Source organism: Mesocricetus auratus, unplaced genomic scaffold (assembly GCF_017639785.1).
Source record: "Mesocricetus auratus isolate SY011 unplaced genomic scaffold, BCM_Maur_2.0 Super-Scaffold_100676, whole genome shotgun sequence".
Taxonomy (NCBI): domain Eukaryota; kingdom Metazoa; phylum Chordata; class Mammalia; order Rodentia; family Cricetidae; genus Mesocricetus; species Mesocricetus auratus.
Window position 1 is genome coordinate 135710390 of NW_024429266.1, and position 24040 is coordinate 135734429.

The following is a 24040-nucleotide window of genomic DNA, read 5'->3' on the forward strand; positions in this document are numbered from 1 at the left end:
TTTTCAAGTCTATTTTATAGGTAAAATCAGAAAGTGAGGCAGAATAAATATATTGGCTGCAGTTCACAGAGCACTTCTGTAGAGAAGAGAGACTACTGGTTAATTTAAGCTTGCTTCTGATATTTGATGGGGAATCAGGTAGGCTATCAGGATACTGCCAGACATCTTCAGGGAACACTTAATTTTGACACCATGTATTGTTATAATACCATTTTATGTCAGCAAAATGCCTCAGAGTACCAGCTCTGTAGCATAAATAATAAAAGCCCACAGATAGATAATAGGGTTCAGAAGATCAGAAAAGCAAAAAAGCCAAGCTACTAGAGATTTCTTACCTCTACCAAGACTCAGACCAAAGTGGTGGCGATGCTGTCCTCAGAGTGAATGTAGACACTCTATAAAATGCTCTTTGTCAAAATATGACTGGTCAGAGACCAGTCTGTCTTAATTTTCCTCTCTAGTGCTGGGATTAAAGAATTGTATCCCAAGTGTTAAGATCAAAGGTGTGAGCTCTGTTTCTCTTTTAGACTGATTCATTCTCATGTATACCAGGGTACCCTTGAACTCACACACATTCATCTGCTTTGGTCTCCTGAGTACTGGTATTAAAGTGTGGCCACCACTCCCTATCCTCTATGGCTACCTAGTGGTTTAGGTTTGTGACTAATGATTGGCTTAGTAAGTATGTGATTAATTAGTAGTTTAACTCTACCTGGGTATGCGGTTAACCAGTGGTTTAGCTTTGCACACTGATCTTCAGGCAAGATTTATTTTTTAGATTACAAACAAAATATTACTACATAGCTCTGTGAATACTTTGGCCTTATTGATCAGCAATGATTTACCCTCAATTAAATCAAATGTGATCTTACCAGACCTGTTATGGATACTTTTTCTCTGTTCTGAGAATCAGTGATTTTAATTTATTTTTTCCTAGTAAATTGACTTGTTTACACTTTAAGGTTTTGAAATTTACAATGGATCATGACTGTTTTCATTTCAGCAACTGGGGAGAACTGTGCTATGAACAGTACTTATTGCTAGATAGGACAGTAGGTTAATATCAGATTTTAAAAAAATGAGAAAAATTTGTGGTGAGAAGTAATCCAGGAATTCAATGACCAGTTTTGTAAGCTTATTTACCTTTTACCTTAAGCATCCACATACCTACTTCCTACCTTCACATCATATCTACATATCAATACCTACTTCCCATATATGATGACACTGAATAAAAATTAATTCAGTATCATGTTCCACAAATAAGAATAAATTAAATCCTCCATTTGCTTTCATCATTATATGTTCTCATACTTCAATATTTTCAAAAAATAATTATTTTCTTTTAAAAATATTTTTAGTGTTTAACTGGGTGATAGATATGCAATTTTTATATTTCAATGAGATATATTACTAATTTTGGATTAGGAAGTAATATTTAGTTCATAATTTATGGCCTATATTTGATTGGTTTTATAAAATTTATGAAATATCTCATTTTAAGTTCGTGTGTGTGTGTGTGTGTGTGTGTTTGAATGCTTGTGTGTTTGCATATATGCTGAGGCCACTGGTCAATACTGGGTGACTTTCTTAATTGCTAGTCACATGCTCTTTGAAGGTAGAGTCTATCACTGAATTTGGAGTTCTTATTTTAACCCTACAGGCTGCCCAGTCACCTCTATTGATCACCCTGTCTCTTTTGCTGGTGCTAGAGTTACAGATGTATACCAACTTGTTTCATTTTGGCATGGGTTCTGTGGATTGCAACTCAGGTTTTCATGGTTGTGTAACAAACCCCTTACCTAGTGTGTCATTGCTCAATCCTCTAATTTTACTCTATTTTCCATATATCTGACCAATGCCACAAACACTTGAAAGTGGAACTATTGTGATAACATGATTTATAAGACAATGTTCATCTCCAGTTAGCGTATGATCTTGTTCAAAGGAAGGGGCTTCATTTGATGACTCCCTTGGATACTTTCATTTTAAGGATTACAGTGTTGTTAGGAATGGAAAGCTTTGTAAGTGCAAAGTAAACTTTTTGTTTGTTTCTGCATAAAGCGCTATCGTCTCTGGAAAGAGTTGCCATCCAGGGATTCTGTGCAAACACAGCTGGGCTGCTGAAGCAACAATTAGTGAGAGTATGCAGAAAAGATAAATTTGACCCAGAGAAAATACACCTCTACTTTTGCCGTTAGGAGATGCCTTTAATTTATTTTATATATGGTAGAAATGGATCCTGTGGTTTGAAGTTGGTTACTGGGTCATTTGAAAAACATTTTTAAAACTGAAATTATTTTCTATGGCAATGAAAATGTAGAGGGGCTTTGTTTTCTGCCTCTTTAAAACTTTAACTGAGATTCACACTTTCATAGCATGCACTGTACCCATTGCACACTTTCTCACCACCACAAATGTAAGCTCCCTGGCCCCTGGCATGTTGTGGGTTATTTGACAGATGGGAAAATCGTGTGTGTTGTGGTCAAAAGTGACCTGATAAATAAAGCAAGAAAGCCAGGATTTAATTATAAGTCTTTCTCTCCAGGTTCTGTTCATTCCAATATTCCATGTAGCTTCTGATGCTGAGGACAGTGTTGATTTTGCAGAATTTCTTGACATGTCTAGTCAAGTGTGAAACAATTACAGTACATAGGTGTATTTATTTAGAACTCAACTACACTAAACCTGAAGCTGACAGTCTGTCTGCAACTTTCCTTCCTGTTATCTACCCTCATGTCAAAAGGTGTGTTTTGCATGACTCCCTATTCTTCCCTTCCAAGTTAAACAGAAATTTTTTATATGCCCTTATGTTCCAACCAATGTCTTGATGCGCCTATTAAATCACTAGTGGAGCTCTTACATATGGGTTTTTTTCCTACTCCTGACTTGCTTGTGACAATTTCCTTTACCTATCCCTTTAGATACTTTTAGGTGGCTAGGTTTGTGATGACACAAGATATAAAATGTTTGTAGAATCCTATAATAATGAGGAAAAATAAACACCTTCTATGCTCTCATCTTCTGCTAGGCTTATCATGGGATGAATATCCTCAGAGAAAGATCTGGAAGGTAGAGCTGAGAGCCCTAAAATGCAGAAAATGCTCTAAGCAGTTAGTGCAGAAGTTTGTCATTGAACTACAGCCTTAATAGTTCTGAATTTTTTTGTTTTGATGGATTTGTTAAATGGTAGCTCATATTATTATTCCTGATTCCAGTTGCTTTAGCATTCTTTTGTGGAAAAGGCAAGTAAGGGTAACACATTAAAATCCAATTTAATCATCTATTATGACTATCAATGAAGATATTAAGTGAACATTATAATCCTCCATGGTCTACAGTAGACTACAAATGTCTTGCTTGTTTCTGTCACTTCATAAAACTATCTTTGTAATACTATGCTATTGCTATGACACTAAGGTGCCATAGAAGTATGATTTTCAAGTGTACCATTAAATTATGTTTGTGTTTTTTTAAAATACACATGTCCTTTGACTCTTAGGATCCCAGTGTTCGTAGGAAACACATTGTCCTACATATTTTCCCTGCTTCATTAAGGATAGGCTTTGGATACTTACTATTATTATGGCCTGCTAAAGGACCCACTCTTTTGAATAAATTACATTAAATAAGGCATACACAGGTGTACAAGAGGGAAAGAGATAACGCTTTCCTACCCTACTAATATCATTTTTCCACTTGTCCTTGGGACATCACAGTATGTGTTGTTTTGTGGCAGTTGACATAGTATGTACAAGACTGAAGTCCTACAGTCTTGGGCCTCCAAATTTTCTTCCTCTGTAGGTTCTATTCATTGAAAACTACCACCTAAAAGGGATTTTTGAATAATTAGTTACAGAAGAATTTGTCTGCGGGCTTGCTGTATATTTACTGTATCTCATTGATATGTGTTCCATGCATTCTTAGATTCTCTAGGACTTTTATCATAAAGGATGTCAGATTTTGTTAAAGACCCTTTGTCAAATTAACAAGGTGTTCAGATAGTTTCCATCTTCTAGTCTATTTGTACGGTAGATTATGTTTATTAATGTAAATATGTTGAACCATTCATGCATCTCTGAGATATAGCTTGCTTGCAAATATTGGATAATTTTTTGATAGATTCTTAAATTTTTATACATATGCTTAGAAATTTACCAGTTATGAAATCTCTCTATTTGTCTACTTTGAGCATTGTTATCCTATGTGTTAAGTAAGATAATAAAAAAATCCCAGTGTGTATAGGTTGAATATTTGGAAGAAAGGTAAGGACATATCAATTAAAAATGAAATGTAAAATGATTTGATAATAGACAAAGACCATAGGCATTTCAGCCAGTCTGTGCTGAAATCACAGATTAGTGGGTTAGGCAATGTTTGAAATGGATATTTGCTCATGTATGCAAATATAATAAATAAGATTTTAATCTGTCTGAAATCACTTTTTGAGAAAGAGTGGTTTCTTGTCTGACATTTTCAGATTTTCACTTCCTAATCCCAATTAATAGTTTCTTTTTTTTCCTTCTTATCCAAATTGTGACACATGTCATCTGTCTCACACTCAAAGGTGAATCTACACCCTGGTTATTTTAGAGAAGTTTTGACTAAATGAGTAAGAAGGTGATCAATGTATACCTATTATTCCAGAGATTTGGAAATTTGACTCTAGTGAGATTTGGTGCCCTGGTTACCATTAATAATCATCTTGACACAGCTCACGGTCATCTGAGAGGAGATTTCTCAGTTGACGTATTAGCTAAATTTTATTGTCCTGAGCAGGTTGATGGGGTTCTGTGATGTTTATTAATTGATGTTGGAGGGTTTATTCCACTATGGACAGTACCATCTTTATGCAAATGGACCTGGGTGGCATAGGGAGGCTAGCTAAGCAAGAGCAAGTCAGTTTTTGAGCAATCCCTCCAAAGTTTCTCCTGTATTTCTCAGTGGTGAGTGAATTCCTGAGTTAGAGGTGATGTTCTGTGAAATAGCAAGCAGGCCTACTTTCAGGTTCCTGCATGAGTTCCTGCCTTGATTTATTTTGGTGATATATTATGACCTGGGAGTGTAAGCCAAATAAATCCTTTGCTCTCCACAGTTCTGACAGAAAGGAAAATAGAACACCTGGGTTTAAGGGATGTCCTGGTCATTCACCACCACAAAGCTGAAGTGGCACACACTTTCTCAAGTCCCTTAGCACAATCTGCTTTGTAATATTTAGTCCTTTGTCTTCAGAGTCTGGATATTTTTGCAAATATACTAAAGAAATACCCCATTTATCAATGGATTATTTACTGATTATCCTTCTAATGAAACAAAAGATACAGCTTTCCTCAATCACTTATTGTGACATTATTTTGTGTCAATCAAAGTTCAGTATTTCAATTTTTCCTAAGACTCCTGTAGCATTCAGCATACTGCATAGCAATCAAGCAATACTCCTTCATCCCCTAAGATTGTCATCTCACAGTTGCATTTTCTTGTGTATTGAGTTTTCTGTTCCTACCATGACTTTCAGGAGCTACAAGTTTGCCCCATTCATGCTGTAGTTAGTGCTTCATACTTAGAGAACTGATGAAATTTACCTGGATTTCTGAGAACATCCATAACTTAATTAATTTTAGAGGCAATCCCCAGAGACAGAAACAGAGGCCTCTAGCATCAAGCAGAGTCAGAAGAGTGGCAGTGACATTACATTCCTCCTAGTCCCTATGAGAATTTCAGGGCATATTCCCTGATACTCACTAATTAGCAAATAAAATATACATTAAGCAGAACTCCCAACAGGTTATTTGTATGAGTAAATTAGAAGGAGCTATCAATTCATATCAAAATATTGTTTTAAATTACTGAAGAGTAACTACTTATAGAGATGATTCAGGAAGCAATGCCTAGATGAAAAATCCTAAAAATCCCTGTGACCAGATAGATCTATAATTTATGACATTTCTATGAGTTTAAAATTTAGGCAAGATTTAGTAGAGCTGCTAGTATTGTAAAGGTGTTATCTTGAGATCCAAAATGGATTTTATTTTTTTACTGACTGCACAACGACATTGAGGATTTCTCTAATTTAACGTCAAATACATGTAACCTCTTCTTTAGGTTTAATAAAATTTTATTAAATGGCACCGCTCTTTTAATTTCCGTCTACATCATACATATATATGAAGGCAAGCCTCATGTCTTACTTTTATTTTACCTCTTCCAAAAAAATGACATCTTCAGTGCTTGCCCAGCAGAATAGACATAGAGGGTGTGGAGGGTGAAGGAGGACTGAGCTCCAGCTGCCAGTCATTCTCAGAAAAGAATATTTAAGGACCACCTAAGAAAGCTGGAGTAGCCAGTTTCAGAAGGAGGCCTACAGTCTTCTTCATATGTTGGTCTCCTCCACTTTCAATGGAGACATACTACCTTTGATTAGTTTTTACTTTTATTTGTGTGTGGGGGGTGGATGTGTTGCCTCCATGATATTTGTCTACCACATATATATGTGTGCCCTAAGAGGGGTTTATCCTATAGAACCGGAATTACAAATGGTTGTGAGCCACTATGTGGCTTCTGGGAAATGAGCCTGAACCTTCTATAAGATCAACTACTGACATTAACCACTGAGCCTTCTTCTCTGCCCCATGATTCATTTTTTAATAGTAGCTTTGTGCAATGAGGTTTATCCTTACTTTAACTAAAGGGCAAAAATACTCCTTAACTGCATTATATAATATTCTTTAAGCCACTTGCAGAACATTCAAAAAGCCCCCTTTTCATTGCTTGAGTCAAGGAAGCCTAAGCCAAACATTTTGTCATTTGACTTACAGGATTTTAAGATTTTTATTACTATTACTTATTCATTGATTAATATGGGTCTGTTCTAAATGCCTTGGTTCTTCTCAGAGTGATGGTTTTCCCATCTCAGTGTCCTGAGCACCGAGATTGCAGACACATAACACAATGCCTGATTCAAGATGTTTTAGAATAGACTCGATTGTAATTTAAGGAAGCTTTGCTCTTTTGTCTGGATTATGTGTTTAAAAAATGAATGGCTTTTAAATTTATAATCTGTTCAATTATTTTAAGATCCCAAATAAAAGAAACATCTGATAGAAAAATATAAACTTAAAATGTGTTTGGTACTCATGAAGAACACATCCACCCTTCCTACCTCCCAACCCCCACCCCCGTGTGTGTGTGTGTGTGTGTGTGTGTGTGTGTGTGTGTGTGTGTGTGTGTGCTTCCAACTCCAATACACTCCCTTTCTGTTAGTTGATGATGTGATTTTTCTTATGGTGTCCATGAGCCCTCTGGCTCTTACAATCCTTTCTTCATCTTTTCTACAGGATTCCGCAAGCTCCTCCTAATGTTTGGCTGTGGGATTGCATCTGTTTCCATGAGTTGTTGGATGAAGCCTCTCTGATGACAATTGGACTGGGCACCTATTTACATTTGTAGAAGAATGTTGGTAGGCATCATTACATTGGATTTTTTATCCCTCTGGTCATATTTGGTTCTACCCTAGATCTCCAGGTAATCAAGCCTGTGGGATGTGGTGCTCCAGGCAGTATCAGGGGTGGACTTACTCTCCTGGCAAAGGTTGTCAGCTAGACCTATCAGTGATTTGCTATTCCCTGTGAATACCTAGGTCACCTTTACCCCAGAATATCATATAGGCAAGACAGACTACAGGCTAAAGGTTATATTTCTGGGCTGATTTCCTACTCCTTCCACTTGAATTCTTGCCTGGTTACAGTAGAGGGCCAGCTCAGGAAATACTTCAATGTAGGGAGTAGGGAATCAATCCAGAAATGTTGTTACTAGGGGTGATAGATGATTTCATCCTTGTAGATTCCAGAGAGATTCCCTTGTGCCATGTTTTAACTGGCCCTTTAATACCACCTCCCTTTCTAGTAGTTTATTTCAGTACTCTCTCCTGTTCCATGCTCCCCACAAACCTTATCACTCACGTTCCCATCCCCACACACCAGCAACAGTTCACTCACAAAATCTTTTCCATTTCCTCTTCTCAGGGAGATCCAACTGTCCCCTCTTGAGCATTCCTTCTTACCTAGTCTTCCTAAGTATATGGATTGTAGCATAATTATTCTTTATTTTACAGTTAGTAACCCTTTAGGAGTGAGTACATATCGTGTTTGCCTTTCTGGGTCTGAGTTACCTCACTCAGGATGATGTTTTTCTTGTTAAATCCATTTTCCTGATGTCCATATTTTTAACAGCTGAGTAATACTCCTATGTGTAAATGTACCACATTTTCTTAATCCGTTTATTGGTTGAGAAACATGAGGTTGTTTCCAGGTTCTGGTTATTACAACTAAACTAGCCCAGAATGGGAAAAAAAATCTTCAAAAACACAATGTCCAAAAGAAGGCTGAATTTCAAAACTTACAAAAAACTCAAAAAACTTGTCATCCACAAAACAAATGACCCAATTTAAACAGACGTCTCAACAGAATATTATCAAATGTCTAAGAACTAATTAAGGCAATGTTCAACATCCTTAGGGAGCAGGAGCCATGTGACTTCTTTGGTGAACAAGGCCTCAGAGTAGTTTGAATGGCTCTCATTGTGGCAAGACCTTATAGACCCTAATTCAACTGGTAAAGATGTGTGGGCAGTTTGCTGCATAATTCTGACCATGAATCTGGGAGAATATTTGTTATCTTCTCTCCTTACTGTTACTATGCTAGCCATACTGCTGGCCTAAATCAGTCATAGTAGCTCATGAAGTTTATTATTAGACATTTGTATTACTGTTCTGAAAAGAATGTTATTAGCCATTAGAGTATATGATAAATGTTATTAAATAAATAGTGTCAAGAGTTTATGGGAACAGTCTAGGAATAAGGAATGAAACAGAATCACGGAAACCTACAGTTTTCTCTTTTCTTTTTCTTTTTTTTGCTTTATTTTTTATTTTGAAATTTAAATTAAAAACAAGGTTGCTTCACATGTCAATTCAAGGTCCCTTTCCTTTTCTCTCCTCTCCTCCCATGCCCTCCCACCAAGCCCCCAATATCCCCTCATTTCCCCATGGAAGGTGAGGCCCTCCATGGGGTGTCCATAGTCTGTCATTTCATCCGGGGCACTCTTTCTAATAACTGCACCAATAGCCTAATAAATTAAGAGAGATAGACATGAAAACAAGGGATAAACACTAACAACTATCAAGAGTAAGTTTCCTAGTTGTGTTGCTTATAGGATAAAAGGAAAAAGCTGATATATCCACTGAAAGAGATGGATTGAACAGAATGTAGAATGAACTGATCCTGCTTTGCCTGGTGAGTTGATTTTGAGAAACCAGATCCTACTCTACCAGAAGTAAATATTAAACAATAGAGGCAAGACTGTATTTCACCAGAAATGATGCTGTAACTATATATGCTGCCAACTGGGCACACTGTTCTACCTGTAAATGTGCCTAGTTAGAAAAATTCCTTGGTTTTTTCATCACTGCCTACACTTCTATCAGTAGAGTTATAGATCAAATGGCTACCAGTGGGAAAGTTGGGGGATGAAGGGGAAAGAGACAAAGGAACAAACTGGTAACTATTGTAACCATTTTTAGCAACTTGGGAAGCAAAACTGATTGTAAAACTGTTCATTCAATCCATTAAAGCTGCAGAAATAAAAACAGCCCAGGATGTCCCGTACCACTTGTTTGAACTACAACAAGTGGTCACAGTTTCTCCATGCCACCAACTTTACAAAATCATTCCAGGTCATCGTACCCTTCTGAAGCAAGGCTTACAACACTTAGTTATCATGGAATTGCAAATCAAAGGTACTCTGAGATTCCATCTTATACCTGTCAGAATTGCTAAGATCACAAACATAAGTGACAGCTCATCCTGAAGAGGATGTGGAACGAGGGGAACACTCTTCCATTGCTGGTGAGAGGGAAACCTTGGAAATCAGTGTGTTGGTTTCTCAGAAAACCAGGACACAAGACCCAACTATACTACTCTGAGCATATACCCGAAAGATGCTCAATTGCATCACAAGAACACTTGCTCTGACTCATATTTTAAAATCACTGTACTTAAATAATGCTGCCTTTTATTGTTTTTAATTCCTAAGTTTTTTACAATTATAGATCTACACAGACAAAAAGTAGCCATGAATTAAAAGGCATTCACTTGACAAATCCTATAAGAGATATCTTGCGTGAATGGTTTATTAGCGCTTTTGGGCTTAACTTACTGCAAAATAACCAGCATCAATTGCCTTGCAAAACCTCCAAAATTGAATCCAAAAAATGCCTTGCTACTTTCAGTATATGAAAAACATACACTTTGTGGTGTACCGAGTTTCATTTCTCTCTGCCTCTTCCCTGGTGTCATTTATATGATGGAGTGTGCTGCTTTGATTGTTGCTTACTAATGACAAGTGCATGTTGGCTAGGGCTAGGTGAAGCTTTTAGTTCACTGTAAAATTTTTGACTTGGAATCCCACAGGATATAAATCAACATTCTACCTACATTTGGTAGAATGATTGGCAGAACATCCTTTTTCAAGTTGCTCAAATCCTTATTTAAGACATTTTCATACATTCACCTTTTGTGATATGAAGGCTTTCCATGCTGGCATGTCAACTGGTATTGTCGTTGTACAAGTCTATTTTAGACAGACATATTGTTGAGATTTCAAGGATCAGCTTTCTTCTCATATCCAGAAGACAGTCTCAGATGCTTCATCATATGTGCACCACTACAAGTAATGTGCCCTGGACATTTCAAACCGACAGCTGCTCAAGATGGAAAAGTCAGAATGATATCCTTTGCCTTGAAACCTGCTTCTTTTAAATATTCAAGGTAACTTTATTCTACACCTTCAATTAAACAAATGTGAGTTCCTTTCAGATTGCCATAGAGAACAGGTAATATAGTAACACATACCATCCAGGTTTATGTTGGCAAAGGAAACAAAACTCATGAAGGAAAACATAAGTAATTATTATCTTTTGGAGATGCCTAGTTCATTTTGACACTTCTCACATCTTGTTGGTGTGTGGAAGTTATAATGTGTGCTGGGATAGGAGTAGAGGTTAGTGGCAAGAAGGTTTTTAGAAACAACAGACTTGAAATCTGAATGACTATCATTGTATATTTTAGCTGACTTTATATATTTCCAATGGTATTTTAGTGTCTGCATAGTTAGTTACACCAAGAAAATCCAAGAAAAAATACTTGGTTCTTACTAATATCTGAAGTGCTACTTCTGGTGGAACAAAATCCAGGGAAGTGAATTTTATAACCACAAAGTTGATATCACTTTGCTGCTGTGTCTGAGTACCATTGGGATATTTTACCCAGTAACTGTGCCCAGAACCAGCACAGGTACTTTAAGTATGCCTTGCTGTCCATAAGCCATACCAGACTTACCATTCATGTATATTTGAGGACATGAAACAGCAACATATGGAAGAACTTATTAAAATGTATGATGATAATAGGATATGACCACACTCTCAGCATATTTTTCAAACAACATTTTTGGAGCCTTCAGGATAAATACCCAGATGTCCTTAAGTGAATTTACATTTTTATGGTTGAGAAGACAGCAAGTGAATAAGCATGACCTACTCATTCTTCTGTGGCTAATGAAGGTGAAAAATCACCAATTCTGTGTGGTTGTATACATGTTTATTCCATCCTTTCAGAGTTCTACACAAGTTGGATGTCTGTTAACTTAATACTCTCATTGTATCCTCTACGATATTTTATTTATTTATGAATATATAACTTTACTGTGAAGGTCATAATCAGAAACAAATGGAATGTTCATAAATATTCTATGACACACTCATTGATTTACAAGAGGAGAAAGTAGTGTGTTTTATTTGGAGTATTAGCACGTTAAACATGTTCAAAACAAATGTGAAGAAATAATATCTATGTTAAGAGTGGTGTCAGGCTAACACAATATGAAATCATGTTTTTTATCCTATGCTATCTTTTTGTTGCCTGAGTTTATGAAAAGAACACTAAAAGTAGACAAAATTTAGGAATTCCTTTGCTCAAGGGTTTTTTTTTGTTTTTTTTATGAGACAGGGATTCTCTGTATTGTTTTCGAGGCTGTCGGTCTAGCCCAGCCTCAAACTCATAAAGATCCGCCTGCCTCTGCCTCCTGAGTGCTGGGATTAAAGGCATGTGCCACCACCGCCCGGCTCAAGGCTTTTCTTTTACTTTATATAATATATCCAAAACAATTTCTCTTTATACTATATTAATCATCCACCAAGAAAAATCATATTTCCAAGACAGCTTGCCTCTGGTTACCAAACTGCATGTTTAATTTCTTCTCTCATGTAACCATAAACAATGAAGTCTAATTTCAACTTTTAAGCTTCTAACATGAACAAAAATATCAATGGAAATAAGTAATATGGAACTAACTATAAGTTGTATCCATTTATTCCTTTTCAGCAGCATTATATAATACAATTCTCCAGGGTTTCATGTTTAGCAAGAAAATATGTAATTCATTTTTTAATTATTTTGTACTTGTATTTTTATTGTCCACTGTTTTAGTGTTATATTCCATGGGTAAGAATTAATTGTGAGGGGTTTGGTTGGATACAGTGTGTGTGTGAATCCAGTGTTTCTTCAGAACCATCTAGCATCATTGTAAAGTAAGAAAATGAGATGATTACCCTGTGTTTTCACTTCTGAAATCAGCAGTAGAAAGGACAGGACATTTAGATTTCAAGCTCCACTTAAATAAAGGTTGTTTTGCAAAATAATATTTGACATAAACAATTTTAGTACATAAAATAATTGAACGTGTGAAATTTTTTCAGTGTAATATAAAAACAGGTGAAGTCAAAAATCTAAACACCCTCAGGGATCTTATAGCTAAAGGCAATGTTTGACAATTAGTATGATATTTGTATATTCACATGTATCATTTTATATTACTGATTTATAACTTGACCATCTGTAACAGTCAGTATTGCCTGTCAATTTTGTGGGGGCTAGAAACTCTTGAGGACAAACTTTAGAGTAGGTTGATTGACAGGGAAAATCTTATAACCATTGGAGCTGTCTTTCCATAGGCTGGGCTCTAAGCCAGTTGAGTACTGGCATTTGTCTGTCTCTGCTTCCTGAATGCAGATTAAATATGATCAACTCTCTCAGGGTTCAGCAACTGTATTGTGCTCGCCATGATGTGCTGTCCCCTCCAAGTATGAGATAAACTAAACTCTTCTTTAACTTATAATGTAACCTCCAAATTGAACTTTTCTGTATCAAGTAGAATTTCTTCATGTAAAGATATCTCATTTTAATGGCTGTCTTATAACTATTACAAACTGGTATTTTATAATTTTTATCACAGTAGTTTTTATTCTTATTTTTTAACAGTTTCTTTCAGTTACATGTTGAGTTTTGGTCATTTTCATATTCATTTCCATCTCTCATCCTTTTCCCCAGGTCTCCTTTCTATTTTAGTGTATTATTTTGTGTGTGACTCAAAGTTTAATTAAATTTTTCCAAATGTGCATGGATGACTATTTATTGGAACAATGAAATCCAATGTATGGCTATACCACTGAAGAAAATGACCATACTTCCCTACTACTGCTGCTCGCCAATAATGGCTCAGGGATGGTTAGAATCAAGGGATTCTTTTAGTAGCTTTGGTATACTGCAACACATAGCTGGCTAACAGTCAGTGACAAGCACATAGTGCATCAAATTCTTATCTTTCTTTCTTGCAAAGTTTGACTTTTCAGTATCATATAAGTAGTGAGTTTCCAGGCCCCAGCTGACATATTTCGACAATACTGGTAATATAATCACATTCAATATGGCAAACAAATTTCATAAGAACCATAAGCAGTGCATTAAAGCACTTACATTTGTTGTGTATGAGTATATGTATGCATGTGTATATACATGGAATATGGCTCATATGTAGGGATCACAAAAAATTGTAGGAATTGATTTTTCCTTCCAGCAAGTGGTCCCCTTGTGACTGACTTCAGGTCATCAGGCTTGAGAATAATCAGGCATCTTGATTATTTTTGTTTACAAAAGGAAACAAAAATAATTGATTACTTTGTTTCCTAGGTGAGGGAATTTTTCTTCAGGGAAAAGAAAGAGTGTTAGATGTAGTCTGTAAAGATATGACTTCCAAGAGATTTTCCAGTATTCTAAATGACTGAAGATGAATCTTTGGAACACAAACAATGAAAATGTACAAAATTTCAAAGGCTCATTATAGATATCGATAAGAGATTGCAAAGAATCAAAGCTAAACCTGTCTCTGAATATAAGAAGTGAGAAGAAGAAAGAAAGTTTATAAAAGTTTCAGATTTGTGGTAAGAAATACAGTAAAAGATCAGATGTTTAAAAAGATAGGAAGAGGAAGAAATAAACGCAATGAACAGAAGAATGTGCCTAATGATCACCAAATATAACCAGATGAATGGAAAATGGAAGTAAAATCTGAAGACTTCTTTACATCATGATTACAGATAATTAGTAGCACTTGAGAAAAAATTCTAGTAACTATATTTAGAGTGAGAAGTTTATTAGACTTTGCATTCACATGGTTGTTCTCTTGTTCTTAGTTCTAAATTCTTCCCTTCCTCTTCGTTCACTCTATTACATTTAAGTAAGTCCTAATCTTAATGAAATATCTACAGCTCATATCAGTTTCCATTGGTAGCTGTATTCTCTCATCAAGACACCTTCATTTGCTTCCCTGAAGTATGCCTTTCAGACATGAACTGTATAAAATAATCCATCTCCTATGTATGAAAGACTCCTACTTATAAATCTATAGAGTTCCATGTTGAATATTCCTTGTCAAAAATCATTAAGTTCTGTCCAAATAAATGGAGAATCATATTCAGAAAATCTCTTCATTCCACAAACATGTTAATTGCAGAAAAATATAATCCTCCTAATATATATATATATACACTTATATACTTCATTTAATGAGATTGGTTTAACTTTTGAAGTAGTTAAAGTGCAGATACCACTCTTCTGGTTTCCTGCTGATGCTCAATCAATTTGCTCTTGCTATAGGATCAGACACAGAGTATTTGACAAATCTTCTTGGGAATACAATTTCCTAATGTACTGGTTTATTCTGTTTGAAAATTATTATTCCTTTATCAACACTTTTGATATAATGCCTTTCACTGTCCTGAAGATACTAGAGTTCTGACTACTTTTTGGTATCTAGAACCACTTAAGGGGAAGTATTCAAAAGTGAAATTCCCTTGTGCATAGAAAGATTTTGTGTAGCAGTTTAGGTGGGCAAAATGTGAAGCTGTAGTCTGTTTACAGTTTTATGCTGGTTATATAAAAGGCTTTCATAATTTCAGTTAAGTCAAATTTCAAGTAATATCATGTGTTAAGAGGGTAAAGGTGAAATAAAAATTTATGTGCCTTCAGATACAGAATGGTTGCCATGTTAGGAGTGGAAATAAAATAGTGTTAAGGAGACAAGGTTTAGAAACACATATACTGTGTTTTAATTTTAGCAATTATAAAATTTGCAACTAAGAAAAATAGTCACTGAGCAGGTAGACATTATAGGCAAGAGGGCTTTCAGGAATTAAATACAAAGCAAGCAATTAAACATTAAGGTGCAAGATGGGATCTATAAATTTATTTTTCAGGGTTACCAAAAGCTAGATGTTCTATAATTCCTAACACAGAAGTGGCATTATCCTTCCTATGATAGCATCCTCTTAGAGAAAGCAACAGCCTCATCTCTGCTGTGTGATCTTTGATCCTGGATGCTATAACAGCAATTGGACTGATCACACACAAAAAGTTAATTTGATACGTAGACTTGTGCTTTGAACAAATAAGTGTGATAGAATTTAAAATTATTGACTTTATTATTTGAGATTATAATATAATTACTAAGAGACCCCCTCCTTTTCTTCCATCTAAACCCTTTCATACACCCCACCTTGCTGTCCGTCTTATCCCTGTTCTCAGGGCTCAGAGAACTCTGCAGAAGATAAGGTAAAAAGTGTAAGCAATATGAGGACTTTATAAAAACAAATGAAAGACCTGTATAGCAAGAATTTGAGTCTTTAAGGAAAGAAATTAAAGAAGACACCAGAAGGTGGAAAGATCTCCCATGCTCTTGGATAGGTAGGATCAACAAAGTAAAAAATGGCAATCTTACCGAAAGCAATATACAGATTTAACAAAATCCCCATTAATACCCCAGTACAATTCTTCACAGACCTTGAAAGAAAAATAATCAACTTTGCATGGGAAAACAAAAGACTCAGGATAGCCAAAACAACCTTATTCAACAAAGCAACATCTGGAGGCATCACCATCTCTGATTTCAAGCTCTATTTTAGAGCTCTAGTCCTGAAAAAAAAACTTGGTATTGGCACAAAAATAGACAGGTAGACCAATGGAATTGAATTGAACACCCTGATATTAACCCATACATGTATGAGCATCTTATTTTCGACAAAAACCTAAAAATATGCAATGGAAAAAAGACAGCATCTTCAACAAATGGTGCTGGAATAACTGGATGCTGGCAAGTAAAAGAAAATTTAAGTTCAAATGGATCAAAGGCATCGCCATAAATCCAGCCACCCTAAACGTCTTAGAAGAGAAAGTGAGAGGCACCCTTGAACAAATTGGTACAGGATACTGCTTCCTGAACATAACTCTAGTAGCACAGACACTGAGATGGACAATTAATAAATGGGACCTCCTGAAACTGAGAAGCTTCTGTAAGGCAAAGGACACAGTCAGCAAGACAAGAAGGCAGCCCAGAGATTGGGAAAGGATATTCACTAACCCCACATCTGACAGAGGGCCAATCTCCAAAATTTACAAAGAACTCAAGAAGCAAGTCTCTATAAAACTACAGATCCATTCAAAAAATGGGGTACAAAACTAAATAGAGAATTCTCAGTAGAGGAGACTAAAATAGCTGGGAGACACCTGAGAAAGTGTTCAACATCCCTAACCACCCAGAAAATGGGCATCAAAACAACTCTGAGATACCATCACACTCCTGTCAGAATGGCCAAAATGAAAAACTCCTATGACAGTTTATTCTGGATAGGATGTGGTGAAAGGGGAACACTCTTACACTGCTGGTAGGAGTACTGACTTGTACAGCCACTTTGGAAATCAGTATGGAGATTCCTCAGGAAAATGGGAATAAGTCTACCACAAGACCCAGCATTTCCACTCTTAGGCATATACCCCAAAATTGCACATTCATACAACAAGGATGTCTGTTTCCCTATGTTCATAACAGCATTATTTGAAATAGCTAGAACCTGCAAGCAACCTAGATACCCCTCAACTGAAGAGTGGATAGAGAAAATGTGGTACATTTACACAATGGAGTACTATTCAGCGGAAACAAACAATGGAATCTTAAAATTTGCGGCAAATGGATGGCACTAGAAGAAACCATCCTTACTGAGGTAACCCAGTCATAAAAAGAGAAACATGGTACATACTCAATCATTTATGGTTTTTAGACATGAATCAAGGGAGTCCAGCATACAGTCCCACTCCCAGAGAGTCTAGGAAATAGAACCTTCATGCAGTGACTGATGAAAACAGAGGCAGATACCCACAGACAAACACTGAACTGAACACCTGGAAGCCAGTGTCAGAAAGAGAGAATAAATGGGCAAAGGAGATAAGAATGGGCTGGTTTAACCCACAGAAACACTTGACCTGAACAAGCGGGAGATCTTGGACTCCATATTGATGGCTGTGAGGAAAGCATGGGGCTGACCCAGACCCCCCTGAATTTGGGTATCAGTGAGGAGGCCTAGGTAATCTATGGGGCCTTGGGTAGTATTTATCCCTGGTGTACAAATAGACTTTGAGTGCCCATGCCACAATATGGGGGGCTCTCTCATCTGGGACTCTTTGGGGATGTAATAGGCCCTGCCCTGGATGAAATGACAGTTACTGGAGATCCACCATGGAGGGCCTCACCATCCCTGGGGATCAAAGTAGAGATTGGGTGGGGGACTAGTGGACCTGGTGGAGGGGTCAGGGAAGGAGGGGAGGGAAAGTGAGCTGGGATTAACATTTGAAACAAGATTGTTTCCAACCTAAATAAAAATAATAATAACAATAAAAAACACCAATACAATATGAACTCAGAGATCTAGGCATAATGGACAGAGACTAAAAGAAGTGGACACATGCACATGTCCCCACCCCTAACGCAGAGACTACTTCCAACTGATAATATTTTCCAAGTTAAAATTCTGTTTTCTTTTAAAGGAATATCACTGGGAAAAGGAACTACTCCTAAAGTATAGGATGAAAGCTCAAGGCATCATCAGAGATTATCATGCCAGGGTGTGTTTGTGTGTGTGTGTGTGTGTGTGTGTGTGTGTGTAATTTCTTGTCTCTCTCTCTCTCTATCAGACACACACACACACAGGCACACACACATGCACTACCCTATGGGCCATATGTGTGTGTGTGTGTATTATGGAATCCAATTTCATGTTTTTATGGGAGTCTTGACTGTATGAATTTGTGGGTCTCTGTGTCTATATCTACTTTCTTGTGCCTTTCCTTAGTCTATTTTCCCTCTTTTTATTTATTTTAACATATTCTGATGTGTTAGTTTTTGTTTTATATTCTTGTATTATGTTATATTTCATCTTATTATTATCCCTTAGAAGTCTGTTTGTTTTCTAATGAGAGCCAGAAAGATGACAGAAATGAATCACAGATGATATGGGGAGGAATTTGGAGTAGAGGGAGGTCAAATCATAGTCAGAATATATTATTTGATAAAAACAATGTTTTCCATAAAAATCAATCAATCGATCTATCTATCAATCAAAATCAAGAAAGAATTCATGGCTGCATTTGACATTAATTGTTGTTACAGGAACATGTGTATATAAGTACATACATGTATATTCTTACATACATAGATACATCCTGCTCAGTTTGTTTGTCTTCAGGACTAACCAGGTGGTATAGGATAACCAGTTAGCATGAGATTTCCTAAAGGGGAAATTTTTCCTGCTGTCAGCATTCCTTAGTTGCCTGTAGTTCTTTGTGTAAGGTTGAGCTCTCATGATCTTTCCCAGTTCACTTTGTAATGCCCATTGTTGTCATCCTTGTTCTGCTCATATTTGGGTGGTCATGTACATGAGATATTATGTGTAACTTTGGGTATTAGTAGGGTACACCATCTCACAGCAACTCTGAAGTCCTCTGCCTTTTAAAAGCTTTCTACTTGCTCTTCTGTATTGATCCCAGTGTCTTAGATGTGGCAGTTGTAGATGTATTCATTGAGACTGAACTTTCTGATTGTACTTGAGAACCATTCAATGAGAAAGACATCAGTTTTGGAATTGGAAGACAAGCCAACTTCCTATTGCTAGTGAATTCATAGATCTTTGAGAAGAGTCTACAACTACCACATTGTTAAATCAGGATAATCCCTTAATAAATTCTAAATATTTGTTCTTATGCCCACTTATAACTATTGCCCTTACCTCTCATCAAGAAAAAATTCTTTGCAACAGAGAACAATACAGAAGAGGACAGCTAATCAAAATGTGATGCTTTCTTAAATGTTACAGCTCTTGCCAATGCTACTAGCAAACTTACAGTCCTCATATATAAAGTTCAGAAAACAGTAACTTTATTCTAGCAATACACTAAAAACATTTTTTGACATTAGTCAGGTTTTCTTCAATCAGCCTTAAGTTCATTTCCTTATTACTAGTGTCTAATGTATTCTTAAATTAATATGGTAGTAAATTTTCAAAGACTGCATTGAATAATTTGAATGGCTTTCAGAGAAAATATGTATTGATTAGAACAACACAAACAATTCTCTTTGGTAAAAAGAATAAATTATAAAAATTAACAACTAAGGAAAAACCAATGACCTTCCCTTAACTCAGTGCATATAAATACATAGGTTCATATTCTGCTTACATTATAATCCAATAGATCTATTTCAGACTGCTGGGGAGAAATAAGAATTGATCAAAAGGAAAATAACCAAATACCTTTTCTACTGCAGAGTCTTTCTGATGCTAAGGAAAGTGAATTAAAACACTGACATGGTTTTGCTAAGACAGAAAATTGTGTAAAATAAGGACTCATATGACCCCATTAAATAAAACCCTTCAGAATTTAAAGTAATCCCACATCACTTTTATAACATATCTTCCCATTTTAGTATGTACTTTAAAATACTTATTTTTTCCTATCTACAAAGGCAGACTTATTGCAGACATTCTTTCTGTATTCCTGGATATTAGATATTTTCTGCATTGTGGAATCTATGATTGGTCCAAAATGAAATTGCTTAGCTAAATAAGGGGAAATTCTGTCTTCAAACATTAAAACTCATTTCTTGTATACAAAATAATCTTCTTTTAATTGACCACCCAAAAAAGCCAAACAATTACAACCGTGTGATATGCAAAGACAGAAATCTCAGAGCAGACTATGTTTGTTATCTTATGTTATCTATAAAACATTAGTACAAAATGGTTTTGTGTGTTAATTTTTGGGGTAGAAATAGGACCAGTATGGCCTTTTTTAGTGTCCAAATACTTGACTTGTAGTTATTGTGGGAAAAATAATAAAGAAATTTCAGCAACAGAACTAATTACACTTTAGGTTTTTGGGTCATCCAACCCATCGTTCCTGGCCGCCCAGGAAGTACAGGACATGGGCTTCCTCACATGGCACAGACCTCAAGTTAAACAAAACATTGGTTAGCTACTCACAAAAGTTCTGTGACACCATTGCTCTAGCACATTTTGAAAGCAGGACTGTTTGTAGATCAAGGGTTTTGAGGACAACAGAAGAACATGACCCACTGAATCAACTAAGCAGGGATCACATGTGCTTACAAAGACAGAAGTGGCAAACACACCACTTGGACGAGTCTGCACCAGTTTCTCAGCATATATGTTATACCTGTTAGCTTGGTGTTTTTGTGGGACTCCTAACAGTGGGAGCAAGCGTGTCTTTGAATCTTTTGCCTGTTCTTGGGACCCTTTCCCTCTTATTGGCTTGCCTTTTCCAGCCTCAATATGAGCGATTTTTTTGCCTTGTCTTGTTGTATCTTGTTTTGTACTGTTTGGCTATTATCTTTTGGAGATTTGTTCTTTTCTGAAAAGGAAGTGGAGAGGGAATGGATACAGAGGAGAGCGGGGGTGGGTGGCAGCTGGGAGGAGTTAAGGGAGGGGAAACTGTGTTCAGGATGTGTTGTGTGAGAGAAGAAATTTATTTAAAAAGAAATAAAAGTATCAGAATTGAATTTATTTGATTCAAAAACAAGTTAATGCCATCAGTACCTTTGAAAGTTGGCTTTCAATGTTAATTTGGCACAATCTGGAATCACCAGGAAGGGTGTCTCAATGAAATATTTCCTGGAACAGTTTGGCCCTTGTACATGCCTGTGGTAATTTATTTCAGTTATGGTAACTGAGGTGGAATGAATTGGCTTGCTGTGTTTGCTGATCCATCCCTGAGTCAGGGATTCTGGTGTGCATAAGCATGGGGATGTGAGCTGAGCTCTAGAGTGTATGTAATAGTCCATTGCTCTCTGGTTCTTACTGTGCATGTGATCTACCCAGTTTCTTCAAGTACCTTCCTTTCCTGCAAGATGCACCATAACCTGGAACACTGAGACAGGTGCAATCTTTGTCCCTTAGTCTGCTTTAGTTAGGGTGTTTGCCAAACAACAACAACAATAGAAGCTTGCAATGCAAATTAATACTAATTGAAATAGAAGAAAAATATAATTCATGAGGCTATATTTGTAAAGTGATAAAAACATAAAGGAGGAATTAAATACATGATGTTTATACTGAAAAAACACACAATGTATCTAATAAGAGTTGTAAAATGAAAATAAATTAAAAGAAGGCTGGAAAAGGAATTAGTATGTACTTTGAAATGGCCGCCAGCAACCTGCATTTTTGTTTTAATGAATCTGATAATTTATTGGAAACTAAGTAATTGTCACATCTAGAATAATTATTTTGTTATATGGTATCAGACACACCAAAAAATATGAAAACCTACCTTGAAAAATTCGTTGAAAAGAGAAACCATCACTAAAAAACTAAAAATTATAGAATTCCAGGTATAACTTCAGGTACATAAGGAAGGCATCTAACGGAGGAATCAGAGAAACTTTAATGAAAAGTCTGAGATTTCTAGTAGTCATGTTTCAATTAAGAAAACTTTGTTATCGTCTCTAGATCATTTATTTAGGGAAGGAAAAATGACAGAAAAGGCAATAAATTTAAAATGAGAATTATTGATATTAGTAAATTTAAAAAATACTTTTCTATGAAAATGTTAATGGCTTCCATTAAAGTAATTAAAATATTAAATAAAAATATTAGAGAACAGAATTAGCAAGATATTTGGGATTTGAAAATTATCATCACATTTATTTCTTAGAAACAGATACTTAAAATTGAGATAGGAATATCAGTTATTTTTCTTAAATATTGAGTGTCTTAAATGTAAAATAATGAAGAGATACAAGTGAAAGTAAATTAAAAATATAAAGGAAAATTTAAAAAGTTGAAAAGATTAATCCTACAAATATACATCAAATTAAAAACAAAATGATATAAATGTTTCTTAATATAACAGAAACTAACCTGAATATGTTAAATACACCTAAAGGAAGAAATGTGTTGTTTTACCTTGCTAACGATACATCTTAAATATTTGAATTGCTATTTCAAAAATTACTTTAAACTACTTATTTAGTATACATATCTAACATATCCAAAAGACAAAAACATTAATCATAAAATGACATCAGAATTATAATAGATTTATTTTAAAGGACTCAAATTTATAAACCACTTAAGGTAGTCACAAGTGGACTATCAACAGCAACCAATCTCATTTAAGAGTAATGATAAAAACAAATATTATAGAGGTAAATATAAGTACTATGCATATTATTATCTAAAGATTATTCTACATAACATGAAGAACGTTTGCAACTCATTATTTAGAAACAACCCCAGGAGAAATGGATGTTCAGGATGTTCAGAAATAGATGTTCATCTTAACTCATATATGGGAAGTTGTATCTCAAACAATATTGTCACAGACCACTGGGACACTATAGGACTTCTTCAAAGCATTAAGATAAATCATGCTGGGATTTGGGTGGGACTGTAGAAAAGGAAGGACTGATGTCTTTCTGACACAGTACAAATCACTGAAAATAACAGTTCATTAGTAGAAGTCAATGACAAAGATGTAAATGGAAGCATACATATACACATACGTATCTAAAGCATTGTGTTCATACAACTGAGTTGTAGATAAAAAAAACCTAAATTAGTTTTAGAACGTATGCAGGTGAGTGAGAGAGAGGAAATATAAGACAAATATGCCATATTCACTATTCAGCAAACTTGGGTGCGGAAGGTGCCAAAGGGTCATTCTTTCTTTTACATATTAGGCTATTCAAATGCATAGTGAAGGAAATTCAATATTAAGATACACAAATAGCTTGCAAGATGGTTCATTCAGTAAAGGTGCTTGCACCCCAGCCTGTGTTTGATCTGTGGGACCCAAATGGTACAAAAAGAGAACCAACACCTGAATGTTGTCCTATAACACCACACGAATGCCATGTTGTCTGTGTGTCCTCGCCCTGTAACATAAACATATACTAAATAAATAAATAAACAAATAATGGATAGGGAAAATATATTTTTCTTTTAAAAAGTTACACAAATTATTAAAATTTAAGTGCAGATTCTCTTATATATTTAAAATTTTTTACATATTCTTTCAAAATTTGATTCCTATGTGCATTACATTTTTGTGATGTCTACCACTCAATTGCTCTCCAATTTCCTTCAGAGCTATATCACATCTTCCTCTCAAATTCTTCTCCCTGTATTTATTGATTTATTTTTGTTTGCATATTAATTAATTTATTTATTTGTTTTGGACATTATCTCTGCCCTTGAACTATTGCTTTAATTCAGTTAGCTAGGTATCTGTATAGGAAAAAGCAATAA